This window comes from Triticum urartu, chromosome 5A (assembly GCF_056163025.1).
Source record: "Triticum urartu cultivar PI428250 chromosome 5A, HENAU_Tu73, whole genome shotgun sequence".
NCBI lineage: Eukaryota > Viridiplantae > Streptophyta > Magnoliopsida > Poales > Poaceae > Triticum > Triticum urartu.
The window spans coordinates 294,349,103-294,355,801 of NC_141877.1; the positions used below are offsets into that span (position 1 = coordinate 294,349,103).

Here is a 6,699-nt window from a genome sequence, read left to right on the forward strand (position 1 = left end):
GAGGCGGGCGCCGGCGAGGGGGGTGGCCAGAGGCACTGGGCAGCGGCGGCAGCGTTGGGTGCCCGATCCAATCGGGATCGGGAGAGAGGGAGAGTGGGGGTTCGTGCGTGGGGCTCTCCTCTGGCGGCGTTGGAGGGAGAGGGTGGGGATCGAGCGACGTGGGGGGGGGGAGTGGGCGCACTTGGGTTAGGGTTCGAGGTAGTGGGGGTTAAGGGGGGGAGCGAGCTGGGCTGTGGGGCCGGCCTAGGTGGTGGCCTGGTGGGCTGAGGCCCATGAGTGAGAGGGGGTGGCCTTTATTTTTATTTTAGTTTTTCTTCCTGTTTTACTTATTTTCTTATCTATTTTATTTATTGTTCAATTCATTTTTGTTTTGTAAAATACACAATTGGCACCTAAATTAGTGTTGTAATATAAGCCTCTGCAATAACAAGTTTGACTACTAAATAGGATAGTTTAGTATTTCAAAATAATAAAAAGGCATTTAACTAAACACTTAAATCAATGTTTTATTAATTTTGGAACACGCAAACACATTATAAAAATGTGGTTTCTCCTCCAATATTTATTATGGATTATTTTCCACCTCTAGAACATTTTAGTTTTAATGTTTGAAAACTTTGTCGGTTGACTTTAATTTAAAGTCGAATTTGGATCGGTTCTGAACTAACGCGAGATTAGCAACAGTAATCGAGGTGACGTGGCATCATTAGTAGAAAGTTACTGTAGCTTAATTATCCGGGCGTCACAAAGTCTTATGTTTAAGTTTGTTGTTGTTATAATAATCAACATGATGCTTCTATGTATGTATTTTGTTTTTATCGACACCTCTCTCTCTCTCTCTAAGCATGTGGACATATTTTTTATTTCGGTTTTCACTTATGGACAAGCGGGGTCTAAGCTTGGGGGAGTTGATACGTCCATTTAGCATCATGTTTTCTTACTGTTATTTATGATGTTTTTATGCATAATAATGCTTTTGGAGTAATTCTAATGCCCTTTCTCTCATAATTTCCAAGGTACACACAAAGAGGGAGAATTCCGACAGTTGGAAATCTGGACCTGGAAAAGCTACGTCACGCTAACTATTCCGCACAACTCCAAACAAGCTGAAACTTTACGGAGAATTTTTATGGAATATATGAAGAATATTGGAGCAAATAAGTACCAGAGGGGGCCCACCAGGGGGTCACAACCCACTTGGGCGCGCCAGGGAGCCCATGCGCACACTGGTAGGTTGTGCTTACCCAGGCCCACCTCTTTTGGTATATAAGTCATTTTGACCAAGAAAAAAAAGGAGAGGACTTTCGGGATAGAGCGCTACCGTCTTGAGTAGGAACTTGGGCACGAGCACTTTTGCCTTCCGGCAGAGCGATTCCGCCAGGGGAACTTCCCTCCCGGAGGGGGAAAATTGATCATCTGTAACACCCCGAGAATCTTGCTACAGTGATCTACTCCTAATGGTGGCCATGTCATCGTGATTACTATGCAACTTGCCACTTGTCCAAAAATCAAAGCGATTTTCAAAATTTAAATTAAACTCAAATATTTACTTGTTCAAACAGTAAAACTAAAATGTTCACATTATTCTATAAATTCCCCTGATTATTGTCGTGTTGAACCAACCTCTTTTGAATTTCCAGAATGCCCCTGGAAATTAATTTAGTGGTCCAGCAGGAATTAATTTGCCCTTTTCAATTTCAAAAAGTGGTCAGACAACTCCTTTTGCCCCCAAACTTTTTGTGCCATCTCAAGATATTGTGTTAGAATTATGTGGCAAGTTTAGTTCAAAGCAAAAATCATTTGGTGTCCCAACTTAATGCAAAGAGGTTTGGAAAATGTCAAACAGTAAAAGAAAAGGCTTAAAAGGGGAAAATGAATCTGCTACTGCTGCACTGGGCCCTAGTGGCCACAGTGTAGCCCAGACCACCACTCCTCCTCCCTCCTCCCCTGTTCACCAGGTCATGGTGGCCGGCTGCAGTGTGTCCACGACCATGGATGGCCACTCGTCGGCCATCCGTCCTCCCCCACATCGCTTATTTGAGGCCCCCGAGCCCCCTCGTCGAACCCTAGGTTGCTATTCCCCTCTCCCTCGCGTCTCCCTCTCTCGGTTTCTTCTCCACCCAAGCACCTCCAATCGCCGCCGCCGTCGTCCACCGCGGTGACCGTCTCCCCCGTCCCTCTCCAAGGCGTCCCGGAGCTCCGCTTCCACCGGCTACTTCCTCTACGCCGCAAAACGCGAGCCGGGAGCCGCCTCTTTGTCGGGATCGAGTGCTTCCCCACGTTCGGACACAACCGCCATGCCTCGGATCTCCTCCCTCGGCACCTCCCTAACCTCCCGAGCTCGTCAACGAGGACCACTATGAGATCCTCGTCCGATTCCCCTTTGTTCCCGTCCACTTTATTGTTATTTGGCGCCGCTACTGTCGCACCCGCGCTCGCGGTGAGCACGCGGTCACCTCGCGCAGCCCTGGGCCCCTGGCTTCTCCTTGCCCCCCGTGCTGTGCCACGGCCGTGCCCACCAGCGCGCCGGCCCACGCGTCGGCTGGTCGCCGCGCCCCTGCCCTGCCTAGTGCCGCTACCTCCTGCGCCCCTGCGCCTTGCCTCACGCACGCCCGTAAGCGCTACCCCTGCTCCTGTCGTTGCTACGTGCTGCTGCTTTTCCTTGTGCTGCTACTGCTGCATTGCTGCTCCTACCGCTACTCTGCTCCTTGCATTGCTGGTGCTTTGCTCACTGCTGCTGCTGCCTAGCTTCAACGTTGCTATTGCGCTGCTATGCTGCCGCTTGTGGCTGTCCATGGACAAGGCCATGGCCGAGTGTGCGTGATGTGTGTGTGTGTGTGGTGTATGCGTACAGTGTGTGTGTGTGGTGTATGCGTACAGTGCGTGTTGGGTGTGTGGCCGGCCGTGTTAGTTCAAGCTAATTAGCTAGGATTGGTTTAGGACTAATTTTAGTTTAGGTTTGTGGACTAATTAGGGACTAGTTTAATCTATGCTAAGTAGCCTCATGTGTTCAATTAGACTAGTTATTAAATTAGTTAGTCTAATAGAAAATGACATGTGGGTCACCCTTTTTCTGTTTTGACTAGTCAAATTGACTTGATCAACCTGAATTAAAATACAACCAATTTTTTTTGAAAATGATTAAAACTTCGAAAATTCTTATAAATTAAACCGTAACTCCGATAAAAATATTTTCTACATGAAAGTTGCTCAGAACAACGAGACGAATTCGGATACACGGTCCGTTCATCTGTCACATGCCCCTAGCATGCTGAACATGGAAACGCCCCCTTTCTTTTCATATGTCCGGAAAATGCCAGACGCCGGAAAATGCCCTCTGGATGTTTCCCTCTCCGTCTGCAACATCTAGCACTGCGTTAGTTCACCCCTAGCACCGTGTATTACCATGCTATGATTTATGATGCTTTATTTGCTTTATATTTATTGTTTCTTCCTCCTCTTCTTTCCGATAGACCCCGAGACCGATGATGCCCCTGTGATGGACTATGTCGACGACACTTCTTCCTTTTCAGCAGAGCTTCCAGGCAAGCACCCCCTTTGATCATTCTGATATCGCCCATTCTATTCTCTTATGCTTCCATTAGATTTTGCTACTGTAATTGATTTCTCCTATTCTGATGCATAGCCTGTTTTTGCTACCTGCTTTCATACCTTACCTGCTTATTCTAAACTACTTAGTATAGGCTGGTTAGAGATCCATCAGTGATCCCCATCTTGTCCCAGTTGCCCCGCTTTATGTTCGATGACTCGATCAACGTGATCGACGTCCAGGCCCCGGCACCTCACATCACCCCCCTAAGTTGTATGACTCCGCAGAGTTACTATTGAGTGCCGAGGGTGGTACCTCGACAACGCTTCTGATGTTAACCCACTAGTGTAGGTATTTGGTCGTGGTCATCGAGGGTGATTCCTCCTTAACCACTCCCATACGACTTTGTCATGCAACCCCTCATGTGTGAACCTCGAGGGTGGTTCCTCTTACATTCACCTTGATGATTACATCGAGTGGAATTCACCGAGGGTGATTCCTCGGGTTTTCCCCTTGATGTTTGGACACACGGTACTTGGACTTTACAACTTTTACTTGGAAAGGCGGGTCGACCCTGAGGGGTACCCGCGAGTGATGTGGAGACGGGTTGACCTGGAGGTTACCCGAGAGTTGAATACGAGGCGTGGCCGGGCACTCTTAGCCCTTACCGCAAGTCCTCGAGACGGGGCGACGGGGTCACATCTTTTGTGAGTTTCTGCTCGTGACCGCACTACTAACAAACTAACGGTTTGGATATTTGATCTGAGGGGCCTCTGGCCTGATAGCACTAACCATCACGTGGGCATAGTATGGGCGTTCTGTGTCGTATGCATCAGTCGAAGCTTAATAGACGTCATGCGACTGAGCGGTGCACGCCGGGTTGGACTGGTAAGCACATGCCTTTATAAGGAGGTAGCTAGGTCTGCTCACCGGCCGCCCACGCAACGTGCAGGACTCCACGGGGCAATGGCCCAAGACCCCTGGGGGCATAGGTTTAGTCCGGCATCCTGACCTCTCTATTAAGCCTAGGTCAGGTTGCGTGTATTGTTTGGCCGAGGCCGGACATGACCCAGGAAAGTGTGTCCGGCTGAAGTTAATCGAGCATAGTGGGTAAGTTGGTGCACCCCTGCAGGGAAGAAAACATCTATCGATAGCCTATCCTACAGTAACAGACACTCAGAGTTGTATCCCGATCGATACAACTAGAACTGGATACTTGAGGTGATAACTGGATAGTATGGCTCTGGGATTGCTTTCTCGCAGGGAGTCGAGAAAGGATCTTTGGCCGAGGTTGATAACACTACTACTACTTTACTTTATGCTATTCTGTACTCTTCGGAATGCCGCAAGATGCTTGGAGCTGCTTGAAGATGCTAGTCTTCGATAGGCTAGGCTTTCCCCTTCTCTTCTGGCATTCTGCAGTTCAGTCCACAGATACTACCCATTTCATTGACATTGATGCATATGTAGTGTAGATCCTTGCTTGTGAGTACTTTGGATGAGTACTCATGGTTGCTTTGCTTCCTCTTTTCCCCCTTTTCCTTTCTTCTTGAATGTCACAACCAGATGGTGGAGCCCAGGAACCAGACGCCATCGTCGACGACGACTACTACTACCACGAGGGTGCTCTACTACGTGGAGGCCAACGATGACCAGGAGTAGTTAGGAGGCTCCTAGGCAGGAGGCCTTGCCTTTTCGATCGATGTTGCTTTTGTGCTAGCCTTCTTAAGGCAAACTTTTCTAACTTATGTCTGTACTTGGATATTGTTGGTTTCGCTAACTCGTTTGTATTCGAGCTTATGTATTCGAGCCTCGAGGCCCCTGGCTTGTAATATAAAGCTTGTATTATTTTAATTTGTGTCTAGAGTGGTGTTGCGATATCTTTCCGTGAGCCCCTAATATTGATCGTACACCTTTGCATGTATGATTAGTGTACGATTGAATAGGGGGCATCACAAGTTGGTATCAGAGCCGACTGCCTGTAGGAATCCCCTGTAACGCCCTCGATGCGGCTATATCTCCCACGTGTCGAAGCACGACTTAGAGGCATAACCGCATTGAAAGCAATGTCGCAAGTGAGGTAATCTTCACACAACCCATGTAATACATAAGGGAAAGAGATACATAGTTGGCTTACAATCGCCACTTCACACAATTACATGAATAAAGCATTACATCAAACAGATACAATCAAGGTCCGACTACGGAACCAAAATAAAAGAAGACTACCCCAAATGCTACACAGATCCCCGATCGTCCCGACTGGGCTCCACTACTGATCAACTAGAACGAAACAACACACAGGACAAGATCTTCATTGAGCTCCTCCTTGAGCTCGGTTGCGTCATCTGCCCAGTTCAACGGCACCTGCAAGCTGGTTTTGGAAGTATCTGTGAGTCACGGGGACTCAGCAATCTCACACCCTCGCGATCAAGACTATTTAAGCTTATAGGAAGGGTAAAAGGTATGAGGTGAGCTGCAGCAAGCGACTAGCATATTGGTGGCTAAGATACGCAAATGCGAGCGAGAAGAGAAGGCAAAGCACGGTCGTTAAAAGTATGATCAAGAAGTGATCCTAGAACAACCTACGTCAAGCATAACTCCAACACCGTGTTCACTTCCCGGACTCCGCCGGAAAGAGACCATCATGGTTACACACGCGGTTGATGTATTTTAATTAAGGTCAACTTCAGGTTTTCTACAACCGGACATTAACAAATTCCCATCTGCCCATAACCGCGGGCACGGCTTTCGAAAGTTCAAAACCCTGCAGGGGTGTCCCAACTTAGCCCATCACAAGCTCTCACGGTCAACAAAGGATATTCCTTCTAGCGGGAAGACCCGATCAGACTCGGAATCCCGGTTACAAGACATTTCGACAGGTAAAACTAAACCAGCAAAGCCACCCAGATGTGCTGACAAATCCCGATAGGAGCTGCACATATCTCGTTCTCAGGGCACACCGGATGAGCCAGACATCGGGTGGGCCAGCCCAGAGTTGCCCCTGGTAGCTCCGGACATCGCTCAGTTTGGACCAACACTCAGAGGAGCACTGACCCGGGGGTTTAAAATAATGATGACCCTTGGGCGCGCGACCCCCAAGGGAAAAGAAAAGGCTAGGTGGCGAATAGTAAAACCAATGTTGGGCA

The 6,699-nt window shown here is 48.4% G+C and overlaps 1 long non-coding RNA gene across 3 annotated transcripts; it reads left to right on the forward strand.

Annotated features, from left to right (window-relative positions):
- Window positions 1-1,849: 1,849 nt before the first annotated feature.
- Window positions 1,850-5,404, forward strand: LOC147971110 (uncharacterized). Of its 3 annotated transcripts, none has more exons than XR_015604538.1 (3): window positions 1,850-3,376; window positions 3,474-3,545; window positions 5,117-5,404. It is a non-coding gene; the product is annotated as an uncharacterized LOC147971110 (long non-coding RNA). The 3 variants fall into 3 exon arrangements; XR_015604539.1 differs by having other exon boundaries at window positions 1,853-2,070; XR_015604537.1 differs by having other exon boundaries at window positions 1,861-2,614.
- The last annotated feature ends 1,295 nt before the right edge of the window (window positions 5,405-6,699 follow it).